The sequence below is a fragment of the Schistocerca cancellata genome, chromosome 1 (genome assembly GCF_023864275.1).
Source record: "Schistocerca cancellata isolate TAMUIC-IGC-003103 chromosome 1, iqSchCanc2.1, whole genome shotgun sequence".
NCBI classification, from domain to species: domain Eukaryota; kingdom Metazoa; phylum Arthropoda; class Insecta; order Orthoptera; family Acrididae; genus Schistocerca; species Schistocerca cancellata.
Genome location: NC_064626.1, coordinates 1113915478 through 1113940747, shown reverse-complemented (window position 1 = coordinate 1113940747; position 25270 = coordinate 1113915478). Strand labels below are relative to the sequence as shown.

The following is a 25270-nucleotide window of genomic DNA, read 5'->3' as shown; positions in this document are numbered from 1 at the left end:
TTGTAAATCACAAATTTTAAAATACTTACTATTTCGAAATGTGTTAATTATATCAATATTTTTCACAGACATTACCGATGTTTAAAAACTGCGGTCAAACTACTGCTTTTGGCCACTACATCTAATCCGAGAGGAAACAAAAATCGTCATTGTGAGATCCCCCCCTACCGCCCTTCCGCTAAACGTTAGTTTATCAGGGATCACGGACGTCTTATGACGCCATCTTGCTCCCCACACTTGGAATTCTCTGGGATCCATTTTTTCCCAAGTTTGAACAGCCACCCATTGTTATACAGGGTGGCACAAAAGCCACTGGACAGCAGGTTAAACGAAAAATAACAGCCAGACGTAGCGCAGTAGGAAGTTTTAACCCGTTAAGTTGTTATTACTAAATGGTGATAATTACGTCTTGTTAAGTTAGTATACAATGCAACGACAGCCAAAACAAACACAATAATCAAAGTAAAGTGTTGAAAGCGTGATCTCTAAGACGTGTTTACAGTTGTAGTTTTCGGAATTGTCACGATGTTAACGAAAGAAAAAAGGATTTTCGCGTTAAAAACATTTTATAAAATTGGTGCTACTGCAGTTGTTAATGGATGGGAAAGACACTTTAGATTAAAACCACCGTCTAGACAAACAGTGTACGACATACGAGATGGATCTGAAGAACATGGATTTGTTATGGATGCACCAAGATCTGGCTGCCCAAGAACCGTCACAACTGGGGAAAATTAATTGTGCATATGTTTGTTCAAAATATGGCTCTGAGCACTATGGGACTCAACATCTGAGGTCATCAGTCCCCTACAACTTTGAACTACTTAAACCTAACTAACCTAAGGACATCACACACATTCATGCCCGAGACAGGATTCGAACCTGCGACCGTAGCGGTCGCGCGGTTCCAGACTGAAGCGCCTAGAACCGCTCGGCCACACCGGCCGGCGCGTATGTTTGTCTGTGACCCAACGCCCGCGAAAATCAACCAGACGATTAGCAACTGAGTTGGATTTATTGGGAAGGTCAGTGCAAAGAATGTTACACTAACAGAAATTTAAAGTTTACAGTCGACGTTTACGACATGGGTTACTTGAAGATGATCGTGATCGAAACATGATCCTATCCTAGTCAATAAAACTGTGTGGTCTGACGAGGCCAATTTTAAATTAAGCGGAAAAATTAAAGAGACGTAACTGAACTTACTGGTATACTTACAATCAAAATCTTTTGTTAGAACAACCACTAAATCAAACTAGTGTGAGTGTTTGGGGGGCAATGCCATCATTTGGCATACTTGTAGGAAAAGAGACAGGAGATAGCTTCTTTGGAGGTGCCTCAGAATTACATGATATCAGGACTTATGACGTGTGGTGAAAACTTGAAAACATTCAAAAAATTTACTGTCGGCACGATTTTGCTCACTGCCGCCCGCGATTATTTAAACGAAACTTTCGAAAAACAAGTGATCGGTCGAAGGGCAGATATCACATCCATGGATTTTTTCCTATGAGGTGTCGTCAAGGATTCTGTTTATTCTCAAAAGCCTCAGACCCTCGTTGAACTAAAAGACTACATACACAACGCATTTCATGATGTGGACAGTGACACCACACCATGCTGTAGAGTCTGTAACAGTCTTCCAGAAAGACTTCAAAGAATTTGAAGAAGGGGTATTGTTTGTATTTGTAATGAAACATAAATTCAATCTTTTGTTTAAATCCGTGCCCAGTAAGCAGTGACTTTTGTGCCACCATGTGCACACATCAAAAAAAGTTTTGCATCACCTCAGTTCTGAGAGTTCCGGAACTTGTACAGAAAATTGGAATAGAGATCAAGAGAAACATCATTTTCGCCCTTTTTATTGCTCATGAAAACCACACATTGCGCATTGTACCACCATAGAGCGAGACCGACAGAGGTGGAGGTCCAGATTGCTGTACATACTGGTAACTCTAATACCCAGTAGCACGTCCTCCTGCACTGTTGCATGCCTGTATTCGTCGTGGTGTACTATCCACAAGATCATCAAGGCACTGTTGGTCCAGATTGCCCCACTCCACAAAGGCGATTCGGCGTAGATCCCTCAGATTGGTTGAAGGGTCACGTCGTCCGTAAACAGCCCTTTTCAATCTATCCCAGGCATGTTCGATAGAGTTCATGTCTTCAGAACATGCTGGCCACTCTAGTCGGGCGATGTCGTTATCTTGAAGAAAGTCATTCATGAGATGTGCACCATGGGGGCGCGAATTGACACCCATGAAGACGAATGCCTCGACAATATGCTGCCGATATGATTGCATTATCGATCGGAGGATGGCACCCACGTGTCGTACAGCCATTACGGCGCCTTCCATGACCACAAGCGGCGTACGTCGGCCACACGTAATGCCACCCCAAAACAGCAGGGAACTTCCACCTTGCTGCATTCGCTGGACATTGTGTCTAAGGCGTTCAGCCTGACCGGGTTGCCTCCAAACACGTCTTCGACGATTGTCTGGTTGAAGGCATATGCGACACTCATATGTGAAGAGAACGTGATGCCAATCCTGAGCGGTCCACTCGGCATGTTGTTGGGCCCATCTGTACCGCGCTGCATGGTGCCGTGGTCGCAAAGATGGCCCTCGCCATGGACGTCTGGAGTGAAGTCGCGCATCATGCAGCGTATTGCACACGGTTTGAGTCGTAACACGATATCCTGTGGCTGTACTAAAAGCATTATTCAACGTGGTGGAATGACTGGAGCTGATCGGCTTTCGGACCCCCTCCGTCTAGTAGGCGCTGCTCATGCATGGTTGTTTATATCTTTTGGCGGGTTTAGTGACACCTCTGAACAGTCAAACGGACTCTGTTTGTGGTACAATATCCACAGTCAACGTATGTCTCCAGGAGTTCTGGGAACTGGGGTGAGGCAAAACTTTCTTTGATGTGTGTATTTCTTATAGGGCATTGGGAAAAAATCTGGTTGAGTTACATACGTCAAGTAGTTAGCTATTTTGAACCGCCTGTTGGATAGATTCTCATATGATGGAGCAACAATGTGATATGGAGTGAATTTGTATAGGTACAGTTCTGTCCGAATAACAATGTATTCTAGTTTGAGAGCGCACTTGTTCATAGAGAAAACTTCTACAAGGTCATTTATGTAATTATTCTGGAGGATGTCCATTATTTGTGATGGTTCGTCGGGGGCTTCCGCGGTTGTGCATTCCTTGGTTGATAGACTAGATTGTAGGGAGACCATGAGGACTACATGCGGCAGTTAGGATGGATTTTGCCAATTATCCAGTGTTGCACTTAAGCAACTCATAATTTCAGTCCTGTGTTACGCTCACCACAGCTTTTCACTAAACAATGTTTCATTTGCTTTGCGTTTATCGGTAAATGATTCAATATCTATCATATTCTGTGGACCTAACATTTATTTCTATGAAAATATGTAAATGATTCAATACCTATCATATTCTGTGGACCTAACATATATTTCTATGAAAATATCGTACGAAGTTGTGAATGGTTTTCTATTTCAAGCCTATAACTGTAACATTTTTGTGATTAGTCATCAGAAGCTGCGCCATTTAAAGCTCGTCTTCCACGGGGTGGCTTGCTTTTAAGCAGTTTGCGACTACACAGCTTGTCATATTCCGGTCACTTGGAGTGGAGCGCGCCGGCCGCTGTGGACGAGCAGTTCTAGGCGCTTCAGTCCGGAGTCGCGCTGCTGCTACGGTCGCAGGTTCGAATCTTGCCTCAGGCATGGATGTGTGTGATGTCCTTAGGTTAGTTAGGTTTAAGCAGTTCTAAGTCTAGGGGACTGATGACCTTAGATGTTAAGTCCCTTAGTGTTTAGAGCCATTTGAACTGTTTTGAGTGCAGCGTAGGTGGGGGAGTTACATTAAGGGACACCTACATGTGCGAAGTTTTGAGCTAACAAGTAAAGAGAAAATTGAACAAATATTTTGTTATTCTCGCTAGAAAATAGCTAACTGAAGGACTTGGTCGCATGTCAGTGAAACTTGAGTGCGGTAGGCCACGTTCTGATGATTAAGAAGGATGCTGGAGGTTAGCGCAATGGCTGGACTGGAGCACAGCCAACACTGGGAGCGTCAGTGAAAATAAAGAATTTAATTCTAAACTAGTTCGCAGCTGATGGAAAGTTTAGGTAGGGACGCCATCATGGAAGAGGCCCTTCCCATCAAAAGTCACCATACCAAGTGACACACAAATTCGGAAGTGAAATGGCTCAGACCGCAGTCAGGCCTTCCATATTTAGGCTCTCTATGGTTCTCCTCAGTCGATTTAAGTAAAATTATAGATCGGTTCCTTGCAGTGCTACCTTCCCCATACTTGTTTTATTGTACTCTGTACTCTATCCCTAATCAACTCGTCCTTCTGCTGGTATGATGATGTAGAAATTTTGATATCGGCCGCAGTCGGACATGGAAATGAATGTTCAGTATCGATAAGTGAAAATTTGTGCCGGGCAGGGAGACTCGAACCCGGATTTCCCGCGATACGCGAGCGGCCGCCATACCGCCTCGGGTATCCGAACACGTCCCCCGTTCAACCCAAGTTCCCAACTTCTCGCACACTTATTACGTAGCAACCACTTCAACCATACTCATTGTTTGCAGCCTCACGCTGAGTCGCACAAGAGTTCGGTAGAGAGAGTGCATTCGCATGGAAATGATCTTGAATGGCCGTCAGGGTGTGTGTGTGTGTGTGTGTGTGTGTGTGTGTGTGTGTGTGTTTATATTTCTTCCAATATATTCATGGTGGCTCCCTTTTCTGCTAGGTGTAAAATTTTTAAGTTGTTCTCAATGTTTTTTTACTGAATGATTTTCTTCAGCAATTTGGGCTGCAAATGCAGATTTGTTCAAGTTGCCAAGCCTTAAAGCATCAATGTGTTCTTTATAGGACCGGCCGCTGTGGTCGAGCGGTTCTAGGCGCTTCAGTCTGGAACTGCGCGACTGTTACGGTCGCAAGTTCGAATCCTGCCTCGGGCATGGATGTGTGTGATGTCCTTAGGTTAGTTAGGTTTTGTAGTTCTAAGTTCTAGGGCACTGATGACCTCAGATGTTAAGTCCCAATAATGCTCAGAGCCATTTTGTTTTTTGTATCTAATTTCAATACTTCTGCCTGTTTGTCCAATGTAGAATTTTGGGCATGCATCAGATTTGAGCTTGTATATTCCTGACTTACAGTAGGGGCTCTTGGAGGTGTTTACATCATGGATTACTTTTTGTTGTAGTTTATTATTTCTGGAAAAGCTGATTGTGATATTTTTCTTTTTAAATAAGTTTGCTATTTGGTATGATAGCGGGCCTATGTAAGGGAGAGCAGCATATTTAGGTTTGGCTTCTGTGGCACACTGATTTGGTTTGGAGTGCATGTTGTGTGGATTGCTGTTAAGTGGACCTGTGGTTTTTGTTTGCATTTTGCTGTGGAGTTTTTCTATTATCATGGGTTTATATCCATTATTATGAGCGTTTTAATTATATTGATTTCATTTTGTTGATCTGTGTCGCTCATTGGTACTTTTTTAAATCCATGTACCATGGCTCTGAAATATGCCATTTTTTGTTGGCGGGGGGTGGCGAGATGATTTGTCAATACTGACATCTGTGGTGGTAGGCTTTCTGTAAATGCTAAATTGATGTTTATGGTTACTATGGCAAATCTGCAGGTCAAGAAAGTTAATGCTTTCATATTCAACTGTGAATTTAATACACTCCTGGAAATGGAAAAAAGAACACATTGACACCGGTGTGTCAGACCCACCATACTTGCTCCGGACACTGCGAGAGGGCTGTACAAGCAATGATCACACGCACGGCACAGCGGACACGCCAGGAACCGCGGTGTTGGCCGTCGAATGGCGCTAGCTGCGCAGCATTTGTGCACCGCCGCCGTCAGTGTCAGCCAGTTTGCCGTGGCATACGGAGCTCCATCGCAGTCTTTAACACTGGTAGCATGCCGCGACAGCGTGGACGTGAACCGTATGTGCAGTTGACGGACTTTGAGCGAGGGCGTATAGTGGGCATGCGGGAGGCCGGGTGGACGTACCGCCGAATTGCTCAACACGTGGGGCGTGAGGTCTCCACAGTACATCGATGTTGTCGCCAGTGGTCGGCGGAAGGTGCACGTGTCCGTCGACCTGGGACCGGACCGCAGCGACGCACGGATGCACGCCAAGACCGTAGGATCCTACGCAGTGCCGTAGGGGACCGCACCGCCACTTCCCAGCAAATTAGGGACACTGTTGCTCCTGGGGTATCGGCGAGGACCATTCGCAACCGTCTCCATGAAGCTGGGCTACGGTCCCGGACACCGTTAGGCCGTCTTCCGCTCACGCCCCAACATCGTGCAGCCCGCCTCCAGTGGTGTCGCGACAGGCGTGAATGGAGGGACGAATGGAGACGTGTCGTCTTCAGCGATGAGAGTCGCTTCTGCCTTGGTGCCAATGATGGTCGTATGCGTGTTTGGCGCCGTGCAGGTGAGCGCCACAATCAGGACTGCATACGACCGAGGCACACAGGGCCAACACCCGGCATCATGGTGTGGGGAGCGATCTCCTACACTGGCCGTACACCACTGGTGATCGTCGAGGGGACACTGAATAGTGCACGGTACATCCAAACCGTCATCGAACCCATCGTTCTACCATTCCTAGACCGGCAAGGGAACTTGCTGTTCCAACAGGACAATGCACGTCCGCATGTATCCCGTGCCACCCAACGTGCTCTAGAAGGTGTAAGTCAACTACCCTGGCCAGCAAGATCTCCGGATCTGTCCCCCATTGAGCATGTTTGGGACTGGATGAAGCGTCGTCTCACGCGGTCTGCACGTCCAGCACGAACGCTGGTCCAACTGAGGCGCCAGGTGGAAATGGCATGGCAAGCCGTTCCACAGAACTACATCCAGCATCTCTACGATCGTCTCCATGGGAGAATAGCAGCCTGCATTGCTGCGAAAGGTGGATATACACTGTACTAGTGCCGACATTGTGCATGCTCTGTTGCCTGTGTCTATGTGCATGTGGTTCTGTCAGTGTGATCATGTGATGTATCTGACCCCAGGAATGTGTCAATAAAGTTTCCCCTTCCTGGGACAATGAATTCACGGTGTTCTTATTTCAATTTCCAGGAGTGTATTTTTGTGCATTTTGCTTAGATCTGCTACTCATGTATCAATTTCATTGTTTGTGCCATGAAAAATCAAGATTGTATCATCAAGATATCTTTTGTAGTAGATTATTTTGTTTGAGATGCGCTGGTTGGTTGAGACACTATGGTTCAGATCCCTCCCCAGGGACGCGAAACACTGCTGTGAGCAACACCCAAGTCCTGGGCTACTCTCGTCATACTTCATCCTTCCAGTTCCCAGATGATTCTTCCCCTGTGAAGTCACCCAGATGTTGTCTCCGGGCCTTGTTGTAATGAAGGATTGACACACGCTGTCTTCCCTTGTTGCTTCAAGTTCTTCGTGTTGCGAGGCAAGCCCCACGCGACACATGTCCAGGTTTCTGAGCACGACTGGGAGACTCCTGGCAGCATGCTCCCGTACTTTCATTCATTCCCACCAAGTTGTTAGCATGTTATGGTACATACCTAGCTCGGTCTTAAGTTTTGCACAGCAGTAAATGTGCTCTGTTAGCGCGTTACGACACTGGCTTTGTACAAAGGCGACAGTAAACACATCTGTTAAAGACGAAAGTGGTGACACAATCGCCATGCTTTATCCAAACAGATTTGTGGCTCAGTTGCGTAGAAGGAGTTGTCCACGTTCCACATTTAGGCGTGCCTAAATGAACGACAATAAAAAACAGCCGTGAAGCGAGGTATCCGTTATCTGCAACGTCACACCTCTCCTGTATCATCCAGGCGGTAATTGTACCCACGCCACCCAGCTATTTTTTGTTCGTTGTGCGGTCACGATCTCTGTCCTAAACGACTTAATTACGTGCCCCTGGTAGCATTTAGCGTCTCGTCACGAACAAACCGACGAATTCGATGGCAGTTCCCCGGAACCGTGAAAAGTCACTTGAGAACACGAACGGAAATCTGTTTTTTACCTGTGTCAGCCGCATTTCATCCATTAAGGAATCGCCTTCTGGTAACCGGCCGCCTCAGTGATTTACTGGTTAGCGTTGGCGACTGCTATTGCTGAAATCCGAAATTCGGTTCCTGTAAAATAATCAGATTGTTCTGATTGTGTATAGACTGGTAAACGGTCTCCACAGTTTTGTAGTACAAACTTAGTAGCCACTGTAATAAAGAAGCAGCTAAAACAGTATGCAAGTTCACAAGTTTGACGTCAAATCGATTACTGGCAGCAGTATTGAACTAGAAGTAATTTCCTCATACAGTCGTTGTTGAACATGGAACGCCTGGAGTTCCGAATAACACGGTGACCGCAAAGGTTCATTAAATGAGGAATTATATCGAATTGTTTTCGAGAGTTACTAACACGCAAAACGAAACCGACAATTCCCCTCTTACAGCTCACGAAAGCAGGCCAGTTAATGAACTAATCGCATCCATCAGTGTTGCGGACGTCACCTGAGCAGCAACAGCATGGAGGATTTTGAAGCCGCTGTAGGTCTAACTAGGTACTAGAAATGTTCTAGGATGGTCGACCATTGTTGGTTAAAAAAGCAGCACTCCGTCTTTAGGCCACAAGTGGCCCACCGGGACCATCCGACCGCCGTGTCAACCTCAACTGAGGATGCGGATAGAAGGGGCGTGTGGTCAGCACACCGCTCTCCCGCTCGTTATGATGGTTTTCTTTGACCGGAGCCGTTACTATTCGGTCGAGTAGCTCCTCAACTGGCATCACGAGGCTGAGTGCACCCCGAAAAATGGCAACAACGCATGGCGGCCGGATGGTCACCAATCCAAGTGCCGGCCACGCCCGACAGTGCTTAACTTCGGTGATCTGACGGGAACCGGTGTATCCACTGCGGCAAGGCCGTTGCCATTGTTGGTTAAAAGTGTTTGACAATTCCTGTATTGTCTGACATGGATTTTGCTTCCACTTCTGTCCTTAATACTTCATTGGCTAGAGATGTTGGTCTTCCTGATTTATAAGAGTCGGAAATATCAAAGCTACCAGATTTGAACTTAGAAAGTCACGTCTGGCATTTACAAATTTCTGATGCACTTGGATAAACTTCTCAAATGTTTTTGGCAGCAACTGTTGCGTTACTACACTTGATACCCCATAAAGCATACGATGTAAATCTGTGGCCTACTTTTTTGCGATATTTAACTGTCCATTTCACCTTAAATTGAAAAAAAAAGAAAAGATATACCTACTTAGAAGTAAATATTTCACTCTAAGCTTAAAATGTCTTTGGCACGACTTTGAAGTACACGATAAGCTGATAAATGAGGAACAAATATCGACATGCACAGAAACGACACTACTTTCCCGTCGGCGTAATACATCCTCGCGCATGCGGCAGACTGAGGAACTCGACAGCCATCACAGTCATATCACAACAAAAGTGGTTTATTTTGTTTTTGATACAGGTTTCTGCTGCAGTTTCTTTATACGTAATAATTACAAGCTACACGAAGAGCTGATTTCGGTGTTTGGCCATTATCAATCGCACCTATGCAGATGGTATAATAGGTATAATATTGTTCCTTACGCCTGTGTTAGTTACTATGTCGACATATGGCACGTTATCCTTACGTCTTAGCTAGTACGATGTGGTCCATATTGTATCTTGGAGCGTAGGTTTAAAATGGAAATTATGGCAAAACGCCGAAAGGAGCTCTCGTGTAACCTTATAATTACTACGAGTAAATAAATAGCAGCAGAAATCTCTTACCAAAAATATATATCATTCTTCGACCTCTCGCATGCGGTGGACCCACTAGAAAGATAATTGTTGAATATAACAGCTTGGTTTAGTTAGGCTATGTGGTAAAACTGATCTTCGCAGTTCAAAACGGAAAGCCACATTGTGGCTCCTTATAGCCCTAGATTTGGACAGCGTCGTTGTCTGTTCTGCGCCAACTAATTCAGTACGCTCGCCGTTTCTCCGAAGTGCACAAAAATGTCGTGAATGGGTCAAAAAACTGTATAGGAACACGAGAAGCTAACTGTATTTCTCGTACTGGCCTAACAGATTTCCAGTCTTACTTCCAGTGCACAACGGTCAGCATTGTTAACAAGTGATCGTTGACATCACCACATCACCATCAAAGTGCAGCAGAACGTAACTGTCATACCTACGCTGTTGTCATGGTTTCTGCTCCGGTAAGGCACAAATTGTAGCGACAGTTCTAGGCAGAATGTGATCGTCTCAGTCAGTTGGGACACCCAAGAGGATATCGAAAACAAATGGTTCAAATGGCATTGAGCACTATGGGACTTTTAACATCTGAGGTCATGAGTCCTCAATACTTAGAACTACTTAAACCTATGTACAAAGCCACAGTCGGATACGTCGGGAGAAGAGAGATATGTGGCGTAGCTCGACCAAAAAAAGTGAGTAGGTTGATAGGACACATCCTGAGCCATCAATGAGAAGTTATTTTAGTGATGGACGATGTGATGTATCACTTTGAAGGCTTTCAAGAGAAATGTTTGAGGAAACAATAATAAAATTCGAATTTTGACTGCAGCAAGAATTTTATTACTTTTTGAGTTTGAATCAATAGTCGCGCCATGTGTCTCACATTTAAGACATTCTGCGGATGTTTCAGCGAAACGCGAACATCGTTAGTAGCCAGATACACGAATAAAACATATTAGCATCTTAATTGCTGTGTTACTGTAAGATATTTATGAGAACCCTTTTAATCGTTTAATTTACTTCGCATTGTTTTTTGACAGCCTTAATGCACTGAGGTGGTATTTCATCTACATCTACATGGATACTCGGCAAATAACATTTAAGTGCCTGGCAGAGGGTTCATCGAACCACCTTCACAATCATCTATTATTCCAATCTCATATAGCGCGCGGAAAGAATGAACACCAATATCTTTCCGTACGAGCTCTAATTTCCCTTATATTGTCGTAGTGATCGTTTCTCCCTATGTAGGTCGGTGTCAAAAAAATATTTTCGCATTCGGAAGAGAAAGTAGGTGATTGGAATTTCGTGAGAAGATTTCGTCGCAACGAAAAACGCCTTTATTTTAATGATTGTTTTTGTTGTTGTGATCTTCAGTCCTGAGACTGGTTTTAATGCAGCTCTCCGTGCTACTCTATTCTGTGCAAGCTTCTTCATCACCCAGTACCTACTCCAGCCTACATCCTTCTGAATCTCCTTAGTGATGATGATGATGATGGTTGGTTTGTGGGGCGCTCAACTGCGTGGTTATCAGCGCCCGTACAATTACCCAATCTTTGCTCAGTCCAATTTCGCCACTTTTCTGGATGATGATGAGATGATGAGGACAACACAAACACCCAGTCATCTCGAGGCAGGTGAAAATCCCTGACCCCGCCGGGAATCGAACCCGGGACCCCGTGCTCGGGAAGCGAGAACGCTACCGCGAGACCACGAGCGGCGGACTGAATCTCCTTAGTGTATTCATCTCTTGGTCTCCCCCTACGATTTTTACACTCCACGCTGCCCTCCAGTACTAAATTGGTGATCCCTTGATGCCTCAGAACATTTCCTACCAACCGATCCCTTCTTCTAGTCAAGTTGTGCCACAAACTTCTCTTCTCCTCAATCCTATTCAATACCTCCTCATTAGTTATATGATCTACCCATCTAATGTTCATCGTTCTTCTGTAGAACCACATTTGGTAAGCTTCTATTCTCTTCTTGTCTAAACTATTTATCGTCCATGTTTCACTTCCATACATGACTACACTCCATACAAATACTTTCAGAAACGACTTCCTGACACTTAAATCTATACTCGATGTTAACAAATTTCTCTTCTTCAGAGACGCTTTCCTTGCCATTGCCAATCTATATTTTATATCCTCTCTACTTCGACCATCATCAGTTATTTTGCTCGCCAAATAGCAAAACTCCTTTACTACTTTAAGTGTCTCATTTCCTAATCTAATTCCCTCAGTATCACACGACTTAATTTGACTACATTCCATTATCCTCGTTTTGCTTTTGTAGATGTTCATCTTATACCCTCCTTTCAAGACACTGTCCATTTCGTTCAACTGCTCATCCAAGTCCTTTGTTGTTTATGACAGATTTACAATGTCATCGGCGAATCTCAACGTTATAATTTCTTCTCCATGGATTTTAATACCTACTCCGAATTTTTCTTTTGTTTCCTTTACTTTTTGCTTAATATACAGATTGAATAGCATCGGGGGTAGGCTACAACCCTGTCTTACTCCCTTCCCAACCACTGCTTCCCTTCCATGTCCCTCGACTCTTCTAACTGCCATCTGCTTTCTGTACAAATTGTAAATAGCCTTTCACTCCCTGTATTTTTCCCCTGCCACCTTCAGAATTTGAAAGAGAGTATTCCAGTCAACATTGTCAAAAGCTTTCTCTAAGTCTACAAATGCTAGAAACGTAGGTTTGCCATTCGTTAATCTTTCTTCTAAGATAAGTCGTAGGGTCACTATTGCCTCACGTGTTCCAACATTTCTACGGAATCCAAACTGATCTTCCCCGAGGTCGGATTCTTCCAGTTTTTCCATTCGTCTGTAAAGAATTCGCGTTGGTATTTTGCAGCTGTGACTGATGAAACTGATAGTTCGGTCATTTTCGCATCTGTCAACGTCTGCTTTCTTTGGGATTGGAATTATTATATTCTTCTTGAAGTCTGAGGGTATTTCGCCTGTCTCATACATCTTGCTCACCAGACGGTAGAGTTTTGTCAGGACTGGCTCTCCCAAGGCTGTCAGTAGTTCTAATGGAATGTTGTCTACTCCCGGTGCCTTGTTTCGACTTAGGTCTTTCAGTGCTCTGTCAAACTCTTCACGCAATATCATATCTCCCATTTCATCTTCAGCGACCTCCTCTTCCATTTCCATAATATTGTCCTCAAGAACATCGCCCCTGTATAGACCCTCCATATACTCCTTCCACCTTTCTGCTTTCCCTTCTTTGCTTAGAACTCGGTTTCCATCTGAGCTCTTGATATTCATGCAAGTGGTTCTCTTTTCTCCAAGGTCTCTTTAATTTTCCTGTAGGCAGTATCTATCTCACCCCTAGTGAGATAAACCTCTACATCCTTACATTTGTCCTCTAGCCATCCCTGCTTAGCCATTTTGCACTTCCTATCGATCTCATTTTTGAGACGTTTGTATTCCTTTTTGCCTGCTTCACTTACTGCATTTTTGTATTTTCTCCTTTCATCAATTAAATCAGTATCTCTTCTGTTACCCAAGGATTTGTACTAGCCCTTGTCTTTTTACCTACTTGATCCTCTGCTGCCTTCACTACTTCATTCCTCAAGGGTACCCATTCTTCTTCTACTGTATTTCTGTCCCCCATTCCTGTCAATTGTTCCCTTATGGTCTCCCTGAAACTCTGTACAACCTCTGGTTCTTTCAGTTTATCCAGGTCCCATCTCGTTAAATTCCCACCTTTTTGCATTTTCTTCAGTTTTAATCTACAGTTCATAACCAATAGATTGTGATCAGAGTCCACATCTGCCCCTGGAAATGTCTTACAATTTAAAACCTGGTTCCTGAATCTCTGTCTTACCATTATATCATCTATCTGATACCTTCCAGTATCTCCAGGATTCTTCCATGTATACAACCTTCTTTTATGATTCTTGAACCAAGTGTTAGCTATGATTAGGTTATGCTCTGTGCAAAATTCTACAAGGCGGCTTCCTCTTTCATTTATTACCCCCAATCCATATTCACCTACTATGTTTCCTTCTCTCCCTTTTCCTACTCTCGAATTCCAGTCTCCCATGACTATTAAATTTTCGTCTCCCTTCACTACGTGACTATTTTTTTTCGTGTCTATCTTGACCGCATTAATGCGTTCACTATGCTGTTTGTAGTAGCTTACCCGCACTCCTATTTTTTTATTCATTATTAAACCTACTCCTGCATTGCCCCTATTTGATTTTGTATTTATAACCCTGTATTCACTTGACCAAAAGTCTTGTTCCTCCTGCCACCGAAATTCACTAATTCCCACTATATCTTCCTTTAACCTATCCATTTCCCTTTTTAAATTTTTTTTAATGATGTCCAGCCCAAATCCTGTATCATTTCTGTGACACTCTTTCACTTATTTCGCGATAATACAAAACGTGCTGCCTGTCTTTGAACTTTTTCGATGTACTGTGTCAGTCCTACCTGGTAAGGATCCCACACCGCGCAGCAGTATTCTAAAAGACGGACAAGCGTAGTGTAGGCAGTCTCCTTAGTAGGTCTGTTACATTTTCGAAGTGTCCAGCGAATAAAATGCAGTTTTTTGTTAGCCTTCCCCACAACATTTTCTGTGTGTTCCTTCCAATTTAAGTGTTCGTAATTGTAATGCCTTGTTGTTGTTGTGGTCTTCAGTCCTGAGACTGGTTTGATGCAGCTCTCCATGCTACTCTATCCTGTGCTAGCTTCTTCATCTCCCAGTACCTACTGCAACCTACATCCTTCTGAATCTGCTTAGTGTATTCATCTCTTGGTCTCCCCCTACGATTTTTACCCTCCACGCTGCCCTCCAATACTAAATTGGTGATCCCTTGATGCCTCAGAACATGTCCTACCAACCGATCCCTTCTTCTGGTCAAGTTGTGCCACAAACTTCTCTTCTCCCCAATTCTATTCAATACCTCCTCATTAGTTATGTGATCTACCCATCTAATCTTCAGCATTCTTCTGTAGCACCACATTTCGAAAGCTTCTATTCTCTTCTTGTCCAAACTATTTACCGTCCATGTTTCACTTCCATACATGGCTACACTCCATACAAATACTTTCAGAAATGACTTCCTGACACTTAAATCTATACTCGATGTTAACAAATTTCTCTTCTTCAGAAACGCTTTCCTTGCCATTGCCAGTCTACATTTTATATCCTCTCTACTTCGACCATCATCAGTTATTTTGCTCCCCAAATAGCAAAACTCCTTTACTACTTTAAGTGTCTCATTTCTTAATGTAATACCCTCAACCTCACCAGACTTAATTCGACTACATTCCATTATCCTCGTTTTGATTTTGTTGATGTTCATCTTATATCCTCCCTTCAAGACACCATCCATTCCGTTCAACTGCTCTTCCAAGTCCTTTGCTGTCTCTGACATAATTACAATGTCATCGGCAAACCTCAAAGTTTTTATTTCTTCTCCATGGATTTTAATACCTACTCCGAATTTTTCTTTTGTTTCCTTTACTGCTTGCTCAATATACAGATTGAATAACATCGGGGAGAGGCTACAACCCTGTCTTACTCCCTTCCCAACCGCTGCTTCCTTTTCATGCCCCTCGACTCTTATAACTGCCATCTGGTTTCTGTACAAATTGTAAATAGCCTTTCGCTCCCTGTATTTTACCCCTGCCACCTTTAGAATGTGAAAGAGAGTATTCCAGTCAAAATTGTCAAAAGCTTTCTCTAAGTCTACAAATGCTAGAAACGTAGGTTTGTCTTTCCTTAATCTTTCTTCTAAGATAAGTCGTAAGGTCAGTATTGCCTCACGTGTTCCAGTATTTCTACGGAATCCAAACTGATCTTCCCCGAGGTCGGTTTCTACTAGTTTTTCCATTCGTCTGTAAAGAATTCGTGTTAGTATTTTGCAGCTGTGGCTTATTAAACTGATTGTTCGGTAATTTTCACATCTATCAACACCTGCTTTCTTTGGGATTGGAATTATTATATTCTTCTTGAAGTCTGAGGGTATTTCACTTGTTTCATACATCTTGCTCACCAGATGGTAGAGTTTTGTCAGGACTGGCTCTCCCAAGGCCGTCAGTAGTTCCAATGGAATGTTGTCTACTCCGGGGGCCTTGTTTCGACTCAGGTCTTTCAGTGCTCTGTCAAACTCTTCACGCAGTATCATATCTCCCATTTCATCTTCATCTACATCCTCTTCCATTTCCATAATATTGTCCTCAAGTACATCGCCCTTGTATAGACCCTCTATATACTCCTTCCACATTGTAATGCCTAGGTTCCATAAAAACACGGGAGAACTGCCGTAAGTCAGTAACATCTTGCCACGATATTTCGGCACAAAGTCTTTTGGCCATCTTCAGGTGAGTACAGCTGTAAAAGTACTGGCGAATACGCGCTGAGCTCTGCAATTTAAAGCCAAAGTGGGCTGCATTGCGCATACGCTGCGCACGTACTGTTTAGCGTGCGCGCTCACAACTCCGTGCGCTGCGCTTGGCGCCCTCGTCGGTGAAAACTTGGCATTTCGATATCAGATCGATCTTCATCTTTATACCTATAACTACGTTGACTACGAAGTTTCTTTACAACTGGATTCCAAGCGGAATTTAACTGGAAACCACTATCTCGATTGATAAGAGTCTCGCTGTCTGACAATTTTATTTCTATGGATTCATTTATAATTGAACTCCAGAAATTTGATGTTTGAACCATAATTTTTGTGTCATTGTAATTCATAGAGTGGCCAGTAGAAATGCAATGTTTTGCGATTGCGGACTTGGTGGGTTGGAGAAGGCGAGTATGCCGCTGGTGTTCCACAATACGTTCCTGCACCGTTCTTGTTGTCTGCCCTATGTATGACTTGCCACAATCACACTGAATCTTGTAGACACCTGATTTACGTAGGCCCAGGTCATCCTTAACGGATTCCACCAGTCATGATATTTTAGGAGGAGGGCGAAAGATGACTAACTTGATGCTTCCTCAATATTCTACCTATCTGTGACGAGATGTTCTCAATAAAAGGTAGATAAGCCGTTGACCTGAAGACTTCTTCTTCCTTGTTGCGTCGTTTGTAGGACTGCATAGCTCTGTTCACTTGCATCGTTGAAAAGCCATTCATCAGGAATACTTTTTGCAGGTGTTTCAGTTCCGCTTGAAGACTGTCAACGTCAGAAATAGTACGAGTATGGGCCCGGTGGATTAAAGTTTTAAGGACACCCATTGTTTGTGCCGGATGGTGGCAACTGGTAGCTTACAGACACAAATCTGTGTGGGTCGGTTTCCTATACACCGAAGGACCAAGTGTGCCATCATTCTTGCGCCGTACCAGAACATCTAAAAATGGCAAACGACCATCTTTTTCAGTTTCCATAGTGAACTTAATATTTTCATGTATGGGATTCATATGATGTAAAAATTCCTGGAGACGGTCCACGCCATGAGGCCATACTATAAAGGTGTCATCCACGTAACGCCAAAACACTGTCGGTTTAAAAGTGGCAGAGTTGAGAGCTCTCTCTTCAAAATCTTCCATAAAAAGATATACCACCAGGGGAGACAAAGGACTCCCCATGGTGACATCGTCAGATTGTTCATAAAATTCATTGTTGAATTTAAAATATGTAGAAGAGAGAGTATGCTCAAACATCGTTGTAATATCTGCATCAAACATACACTCCTGGAAATTGAAATAAGAACACCGTGAATTCATTGTCCCAGGAAGGGGAAACTTTATTGACACATTCCTGGGGTCAGATACATCACATGATCACACTGACAGAACCACAGGCACATAGACACAGGCAACAGAGCATGCACAATGTCGGCACTAGTACAGTGTATATCCACCTTTCGCAGCAATGCAGGCTGCTATTCTCCCATGGAGACGATCGTAGAGATGCTGGATGTAGTCCTGTGGAACGGCTTGCCATGCCATTTCCACCTGGCGCCTCAGTTGGACCAGCGTTCGTGCTGGACGTGCAGACCGCGTGAGACGACGCTTCATCCAGTCCCAAACATGCTCAATGGGGGACATATCCGGAGATCTTGCTGGCCAGGGTAGTTGACTTACACCTTCTAGAGCACGTTGGGTGGCACGGTATACATGCGGACGTGCATTGTCCTGTTGGAACAGCAAGTTCCCTTGCCGGTCTAGGAATGGTAGAACGATGGGTTCGATGACGGTTTGGATGTACCGTGCACTATTCAGTGTCCCCTCGACGATCACCAGTGGTGTACGGCCAGTGTAGGAGATCGCTCCCCACACCATGATGCCGGGTGTTGTCCCTGTGTGCCTCGGTCGTATGCAGTCCTGATTGTGGCGCTCACCTGCACGGCGCCAAACACGCATACGACCATCATTGGCACCGAGGCAGAAGCGACTCTCATCGCTGAAGACGACACGTCTCCATTCGTCCCTCCATTCACGCCTGTCGCGACACCACTGGAGGCGGGCTGCACGATGTTGGGGCGTGAGCGGAAGACGGCCTAACGGTGTGCGGGACCGTAGCCCAGCTTCATGGAGACGGTTGCGAATGGTCCTCGCCGATACCCCAGGAGCAACAGTGTCCCTAATTTGCTGGGAAGTGGCGGTGCGGTCCCCTACGGCACTGCGTAGGATCCTACGGTCTTGGCGTGCATCCGTGCGTCGCTGCGGTCCGGTCCCAGGTCGACGGGCACGTGCACCTTCCGCCGACCACTGGCGACAACATCGATGTACTGTGGAGACCTCACGCCCCACGTGTTGAGCAATTCGGCGGTACGTCCACCCGGCCTCCCGCATGCCCACTATACGCCCTCGCTCAAAGTCCGTCAACTGCACATACGGTTCACGTCCACGCTGTCGCGGCATGCTACCAGTGTTAAAGACTGCGATGGAGCTCCGTATGCCACGGTAAACTGGCTGACACTGACGGCGGCGGTGCACAAATGCTGCGCAGCTAGCGCCATTCGACGGCCAACACCGCGGTTCCTGGTGTGTCCGCTGTGCCGTGCGTGTGATCATTGCTTGTACAGCCCTCTCGCAGTGTCCGGAGCAAGTATGGTGGGTCTGACACACCGGTGTCAATGTGTTCTTTTTTCCATTTCCAGGAGTGTATTACCGATCAGGTGTAATGAATCTACAAGAGGCACCTTGGTAAAGAGAGAAACCACGTCCAGGCTGACCAGCAAGTTGTTACTTTGCAACTGTAAAGACTGAATACGGCTGATAAAATCACGAGAGTTTTTTATGTGATGAGGGCATTTGCCTATAACTGGTTTAAGCAGTGATGCCAGAAATTTTGCTAGGTCGTAGGTGGCTGCCCCAATGTTGCTCACGATCGGACGTAATGGTACATTTTCCTTATGGATCTTAGGCAGTCCATATAGCCTGGGAGGAACCGCACTATTTGGTAATGCCTAGGTATTTAGTTGAATTTACAGCTTTTAGATTAGACTAATTTATCGCGTAACCGAAGTTTGAGTCCCTTTTAGTACTCATGTGAATGACCTCACACTTTTCGTTATTTAGTGTCGTTTCTGCTTAGAATCATAACGTCTTTGAAAATGTACTGATCATTACGATCGTTACGTTGTTCTGTTGATAAACAGTCTTGTCAGGCCTTGAAAACTTCCGAGGACGGGAAATACTCGATGCTCAATTAGTTAATAACTGTACATTCATGAAAACAATCGCAGATTTAAAGTAAATGTGGTTCGGAATCCGCATTAAACTGTGTCTCTCTCCCTATAAATGGCTAATTCAGTTCAAATGTCGGACGTAGGCAACGGCATACCACCTCCAACAGGTGTTGGAATGAAGATACGAGTGATGATTACTTTACCTTAAAGCTACTGTAGAGGGTATCCTGACATCAAACAGATTTCACATAACGAATCAGTCTGCTAAAGCCAACAGTTGAAGATCAAAGTCTACTGATAGAGAGTAGGGCAGTGTTGGGAACTGCTACATCTGAAAGCAGTCTGAGTAGAACTGCATAAGCAAAACGTTCAACCTACAACTGCTATCGCAAAACATCTTGTAAATTATACAGAGCGAAGTGGCGGATTAGTTCGCAAGCTGGACTCGCATTTGGGAGGAGAAGCGTTCAAATCTATCTCCGGCCTCCCAGATTTGCGTACCTTCTAGTTTTCTAGAATCATTTACGGAAAATGCCGGTACGACTGCTTTGAGAAGGACACGATCGATTTCGTTCCCCTTCATAGTCCGTTCAGTGTGTGTGACTCCGTCTCCAACGAGCTTGTCTTTAAAAGGTTGCTGCTGCCTACCTAGTCTTCGATTCTGACAGCGGAGGGGTCTCACAGTTTCCTACTACCACTCCTCCCCCACTCCCACCTCCTCCTCCAAATATAAATTACCTCCTCCCTCCCTTTCAGTGAGACATATGTGCCTAAGACTTAAAATTAGTAACTATTATTATTATTGCCGGCCGTGGTGGCCAAGCGGTTAAAGGCGCTGCAGTTTGGAAGCGCGCGGCCGCTACGGTCGCAGGTTCGAATCCTGCCTCGGGCATTGATGTGTGTGATGTCCTTAGGTTAGTTAGGTTTAAGTAGTTCTAAGTTCTAGGGGAGTGATGACCTTAGAAGTTAAGTCCCATAGTGCTCAGAGCCATTTGAACCATTTATTATTATTATTATTGTTATTATATTATTATTTAAATAAGTTACGTATTATGTTTAGTGCTTAGGACTTCACTTAGGCTTACGTTATTATTATTATTATATTATTTAAATATGGAACATAATTTGTTTAGTGGTTAGGACTTCGCTACGGCATAACTTCCAAGAAACTGTAGTGCAGAGAAATACCTCATCAAAAATCATTTATTCAAAAACGTGAGAACAGCTTGTGTTTTTAAATTATTTTAAGAACTTTAACAGCGACACAATTTCCCAGGTTTGAGAACTTCATAGTACGAATTAAAATCGAAGTGTGCACTCACCATTATTAGTATTTCACCTAGCTCTAAGATTATGAGATGAAGGAAGGAAGATAGGGGTCATTAGAGACGGGACACAAGCTCGGAATGTTTCAAGGATGGAGAAGGACATCGGACGCGCCCTTTTAAAGAAGCTGTCTCGGCGTTTTCTTGCAGCGATTTAGGGAAATCGTGGTAGATTTCAATCAGGATGGTTGGTCACAGACGTGAACCGTCGTCCTCCCGAATGCGGGACCAATCAATGTCTATTTAGGGGACGTCTGGACACCAGTGTTCCTTACGGAGCCGTCACATTGGGGCTGGAGCAGACGACACGGTATAATGTCGCTAGGGAGGAGAGCATTACTTTCGGAAATTATTGCCGTTGTGAAGGTAGTTTGCATATCTTTTGGATTGGAAATTATAAAATGTTGTTTCTACATCTACATTTATACTCCGCAAGCCACCCAGCGGTGTGTGGCGGAGGGCACTTTACGTGCCACTGTCATTGCCTTTCCGATTCCTGTTCCAGTTGCGTATGGTTCGCGGGAAGAACGACTGCCGGAAAGCTTCCGTGCGCGCTCGAATCTCTCATTTTACATTAGTGATCTCGTCGGGACGTATAAGTAGGGGGAAGCAATATATTCGATACCTCATCCAGAAACGCACCCACTCGAAACATGGACAGCAAGCTACACCGCGATGCAGAGCGCCTCTCTTGCAGAGTCTGCCACTTGAGCTTGCTAAACATCTCCGTAACGCTATCACGGTTACCAAATAACCCTGTGACGAAACGCGCCGCTCTTCTTTGGTTCTTCTCTATCTCATCCGTCAACCCGATCTCGTACGGATCCCACACTGATGAGCAATACCCAAGTATAGGTCGAACGAGTGTTTTGTAAGCCACCTCCTTTGTTGATGGACTACATTTCCTAAGGACTCTCCCAATAAATCTCAACCTGGCACCCGCCTTACCAACAATTAATTTCATATGATCATTCCACTTCAAATCGTTCCGTACGCATACTCCCAGATATTTTACAGAAGTAACTGCTACCAGTGTTTGTTCCGCTATCATATAATCATACAATAAAGGATCCTTCTTTCTATGTATTCGCAATACATTACATTTGTCTATGTTAATGGTCAGTTGCCACTCCCTGCACCAAGTGCCTATCCGCTGCAGAACTTCCTGCCTTTCGCTACAATTTTCTAATGCTGCAACTTCTCTTGTTTATGTGTAAGACCAGTTTTGCTCAGTTAGTTTGAGTAAAACGGTACACCTTCATAAATGTTCGTACCTGCTCAACGTAAACACTTTATAAGAAAATCACCATCAAGCCGTGGCTGTTACGTCTGCTGCTGAAGCAGCTGGACGAACAGTTACATACGTTGTGCATTATTACTGGTGCTATCTTTAAGTAGATAAAGTTATGTAAGCGTGTGAATATGGAAACACCATCATTTGCAAACAATTAGTTTCGAGAATATTTTTTTTAAAAAATCTCGAATTTAACTTAGCGTTTAAGACATTTCGTCTTTATCGTATCCTGAGTGAAAATACATGTCACACGGAAACTGTGTATTCCCTGGGAAGTTGTCCCGTTTCATATACTTACAGAGAATGGTTCAAATGGCTCTGAGCACTATTGGACTTAACTGCTGAGGTCATCAGTCCCCTAGAACTTAGAACTACTTAAACCTAACTAATCTAAGGACATCACATACATCCATGCTCGAGGCAGGATTCGAACTTGCGACCGTAGCGGTCGCGCGGTTCCAGACTGTAACGCCTAGAACCGCTCGGCAACTCCGGTCGGCCACTTACAGAGAATGCTAGGAAGCGAATCAAAACTGGTCAGAGAAGCTCAGTAAGCATGCCCTTCCACCGCCAACCTCCCTCAGACATTCTTTTTATTTGTAATATTGTGCTTAAATGATTGGAAGATATGGGAGATTTGCCGATTATTTTAAGCATAATACACAGGTTTATGTTCCCTAGATAACTTTGGAGATAGAATTTTGTTAATGAAAAGGCAGTTTGCCTTTCAGTGCAAGACAATTTACTGGTTGTATATTTAGCCAAAAATCATACTTTCCAGTATTGCAATTCAAATGAGTATGGTTACGTTCTCTGTAATCTGCATAATTCATAGTAAAACTGGGCATGTGTTCGGTATTATTTTGCGCAGCCCTGTGCTTGTGAGGATATCCTCAGCTGTTGCGGCGGCACGCGCCAGCGGCAGGTGGCGGGAGTTGGTGCCAGCAGGTGGTCACTCCAAGCGCCAGACGGCCCCAATTATCCGGACAGCGCACACTCACGCTCTCCACGACACAGTGGGCCAGGGGACCTGAGCGCTGATTTTGTAGCTCCGTGCCCCGTAACGTAATCGCTTGGGGTCGAGGCCCACGAGAAAGACAGGCCGCGGCGCCTACGTCACGAAAGTAGTCCTGAACTCGCTCGCTCCCTCAGCTCAGCAGACAAAATGCGTTTCTAAACCTGTTAACTAGCAGCCGGGCGTATAAGTACTAAAGAGAAATGCATCTTCCACTGGAATCTGCTATTATGAAGTCTTACTGATTGACAGTACGGCAGCAAAATTTAATTTCATATGAATACTCGATATAAATGGTATAACGGCGTGTTTATAGCATTTAGTCTCTTCTGCTTAACAGTACTCATTACATGCTGGAAGTGGTGCCTTATGCAACTGATAATCATTTTAGCATGATTTTATTTTATTGTACGCCAGTACAGCCCTAACAAATTATAAGTAGGTCCATGGACTTGGTTCAAATGGCTCTGAGCACTATAGGACTTAACAGCTATGGTCATCAGTCCCCTAGAACTTAGAACTACTTAAACCTAACTAACCTAAGGACATCACACAACACCCAGCCATCACGAGGCAGAGAAAATCCCTGACCCCGCCGGGAATCGAACCCGGGAACCCGGGCGTGGGAAGCGAGAACGCTACCGCACGACCACGAGATGCGGGCTCATGGACTTCCCATCACTATAGGATTAATAACAGTAAGATTCCATAATAGCTGATTCCAGTAGAAGATTCAGTTTTAGTTTGCTCGGACATGCCTAGTTACGAGGTAACAGGTGGAGAAACGTAGTTTGTCTGCTGATTTGAGCGAGTGGGCGAGCGCAGGACTATCTTCGTGACGTACGCGCCGCGGCCTGTCTTTCTCGTAGACCTCGCTTGGGGTAGACTGGCATAATAGCTCGTGACACCCACTGCGATTGCTACCTGCAAATGCTGCAATGGGATACCTTACGAACTAGCATGTGGTTCTTAAAGTCCAGTGTTACCGAAGACCGAAAGAGACACGTCTGGTTGAGTCTTGGTGGACAGTTAGAGAGGTGTTTAACCTTCCCTCGGGTTCTCGCCCCGCAGTCGTGACTTTGATTTCTGTGTCCAATGTACAGAACACCAGTGATTTGTAGTTTGTCATTAAAGCACTGTTAACGGGAAAGGCCACTAACTATAACAATCATTCAGTTTATTTCTTCGCATTCACTGATAAAGAAGCTCCTTCAAAAAGTATATTGAAATCTGTAAGTTGTCTTCTTGTTCTTTAAAAATGTCTTCCTCAATTCACAGTGTTGCTACTTTTGTCCTTGGAAATATTTATTGCAATTTTATTTTTCTTGTTTTTCCGTAAACTGTGTTAAATTCTTAAATGTTCGCGAAAATTCGCGGTAATGACTTCCGTAATGCACATTTCTCTAGTATTTTATATCAAAGTCCTGCTTCTAGCTGACTGTCTTAAATTTTGAATTAGTCTTTTGGTGAGCCTTGTTGTCAGTTCCATAATTATAAAAAAAAATGTTCAAATGTAAGTGAAATCTTATGGGACTTATCTGCTAAGGTCATCAGTCCCTAAGCTTACACACTACTTAACCTAAATTATCCTAAGGACAAACACACATACCGATCCCCGAGGGAGGACTCGAACCTCCGCCATAATTATACTGCCGCAATTTAGCTGTGTGCTGCACGTGTTTCAAACTGGTATGCGTACTTCCATCTGAATCGTGCTATGATTGTCAACGACTCACTGCAGCAAATAATGCGATTTACACGCAGTTTTTCAAAAAAAAATGGTTCAAATGGCTCTGAGCACTATGGGACTTAACATCTATGGTCATCAGTCCCCTAGAACTTACAACTACTTAAACCTAACTAACCTAAGGACAGCACACAACACCCAGCCATCACGAGGCAGAGAAAATCCCTGACCCCGCCGGGAATCGAACCTGGGAACCCGGGCGTGGGAAGCGAGAACGCTACCGCACGACCACGAGATGCGGGCGCGCAGTTTTCTGGTGACCATCTGTGGAGTAACGCAGTTCAGCGCGAGACACTGTGACGTGCCATCCATCGTGTGGCTATTGAGATTCGATAGCAGTCTCCGTATTCTTGACGGAAGTGTAGATTTATTTCACTAGATAGAATTTTATCAAATGCATTTACTTCGTGCACAGACACCATATTATAAAATGCCTCCATGTTACCGTTTCCTGAACTGTATGGAAGTTGCA

At 44.4% G+C, this 25270-nt stretch overlaps 1 pseudogene; it reads right to left on the bottom strand.

Annotated features, from left to right (window-relative positions):
- Positions 1 to 8858: 8858 nt before the first annotated feature.
- LOC126100830 (5S ribosomal RNA) lies at positions 8859 to 8975 on the bottom strand (annotated as a pseudogene).
- Positions 8976 to 25270: the final 16295 nt, after the last annotated feature.